The sequence below is a fragment of the Marmota flaviventris genome, chromosome 2, assembly GCF_047511675.1.
Source record: "Marmota flaviventris isolate mMarFla1 chromosome 2, mMarFla1.hap1, whole genome shotgun sequence".
In the NCBI taxonomy this organism is placed as follows: Eukaryota; Metazoa; Chordata; class Mammalia; order Rodentia; family Sciuridae; genus Marmota; species Marmota flaviventris.
The window spans coordinates 61,491,570-61,493,800 of NC_092499.1; positions in this window are offsets into that span (position 1 = coordinate 61,491,570).

The window sequence follows — 2,231 nt, forward strand, 5'->3', positions numbered from 1 at the left end:
CTGGGAAACTCGACGCTGCGCCAGCCGCCGCCCCTCCCCCCACCCGGCTCGGGGCGCGGCGCGGCTTTAGGACTTGCGGGCGGCGCTCGCAGCTAACGGGCCAGGCCCACCGCCTACCGCCAGGAGCGGTGGCTGTGCGCGCTCCCCAGCGTAAGAAGGTCCCGCCAAGCGGGAGGACGAGGGTCGAAGCCTTTCGGACCGAGCGCGGAGGGCGTCGCGCCCTCATACCCTGGAGCCCCCTTCAACAGTTTTCTCTTGGGACTTTAACCCAGGCGGCGACGCCCGCAGAAGTCTTCCCATTGTCTTCTTCCTTGAGTGAGGACGTCCCTCCCGGAGTTTCCCGGCCGACACTCTCAGGTCCACAGAAACGCAGGATTGCGTGGATTTGCTCCACCAAATAATCTAGATGCCTTTTTTGGGGAAAACAATCCAATCAATATTAATTAAACCGACATAAATCGAACCTCTTCCGTGTGCCCCCAGGACAACTTTCTGATAAAGGAAAAAAGTGGCGGGGGAAAAAATGAAGTTCCTACTACCTCTTATTCAAGATAGTTTGATTTAGCATATTATTTTATTTCATTATCACAAATAATTGTCGCATATTTCCTCTTGATGTTATATATTATAACCATAGAATTTTGAGTACTTTGAGCACCAACGGCTAGGACTTGGAATTTTCTATCTAAAATAATAGACCCTACCTGTTTGTTCTCTATAACTTAGTAAAGTGCACAAGATAACATTTGGAAAATAAGATGGAATTCATTCCCTAATGACCAAATTAAAGCTTTACTAATGAAGAATTTTTTTTTTTAACATTTAAAGCATTTGGCAAGAAAGGTAGAATACATCAAAACAAAAGGCACGGAGTTTATTACACAAGGTCAAGAAGATGGATGGTCAAATTTTGTTTTGCCATTAGCAAACATTTTATCTAGTGTCTGTCTCCATCTTTGCATGATATTATGCTTTACTTGGTACAGATCTTCTACAGTTCAATAACAAATATTTATTGAGCACTCACTATGCAAGGCACTGTTCTGGGTTCTTAGGACATAACAATAAAACAGACAAAAGTCTCTATCTCTGAGGAAGAGAGACAATAAGAAGAAAAAACAAGCAAAACATGCTGTATGTTAGATAGTGATAAAGCTGAGGTGAAAATAAAACCGAAGGCTTTTAGAAAGGATGACAGAATGACCACAGACAGCTCCTGAGAAAATGATGGTGGCGTTAAGTGACAATGTGATGTAATTGGCCATTCAGCTTTCTGGACAAAAAGTATTCCATTGCAGGAAAAAAAGCAAATGTGAAACCACCACAAATGGTCCTGTTTCTAGCATACTGGAGGAATGGTAAGAGGGTCTGAGCAGCTGAACAGAGGCAGCTTTTCTGTGTCTGTGACCAAAAATACAACTTGAAGAAAGATTTCTTTTGGCTCACAGTTTCAGAGGTTCATTCTATGGTCAGCAGGCTCCAAGGCAGAAACATCATAGCAGAAAAGCATGGTAGGGAAATCTGCTCAGCTCCTGGCAGCCTAGAAGCATGTGGAGACAGAGAAGCCAGAGACAAGATATAAATCCTCAAAGATACACCATAGGGCTGGAGTCGTGGCTCAGTGGCAGAGCACTTGCCTGGCATGTGTGAGGCACTGGGTTCAGTTCTCAGCATGGCATATAAATAAATGAATAAAATAAAAGTTCATCAGCATCTAAAAAAATTGTTAAAAGATACACTCCAGTGATCTACTTTTCCAGCCATGCCCCATCTGCCAACAATTACCACCCAGTAGTCTTCAAATTACTAATCCATCAAATAGATTAATCCACTGACGAGGTTATAGGCCTCATAATCCACCATTTCCTAAAAGCTCCAGCTCTGAACCTTTCTGTACTGGGGATCATATTTTCAAAACGAGCTTTGGGAGACATTCCAGACCCAAACCATAACAGGGAGCATAGTGGAAAATGGAATTAGATTGGTAACAATAAGTATGTCACCTAAGACTTTGTAGGTAAGGGATTTCACATTGAACAGAGGAGTGACATGATGTGGCTTAATGTTTTAATTTGATCGCATTGGATGTTACGTTTAGAGTAGACTAAATGGGGATAGGGCAAAAGCAAGGAGATCTGTTCTTGCTGTGTGGACCTGGCTTAACAGTGGAGATGGGGTCATATTTTTGACATATTTTGAAGAGAAAACCAATAGGATTTGCTGACAGATTG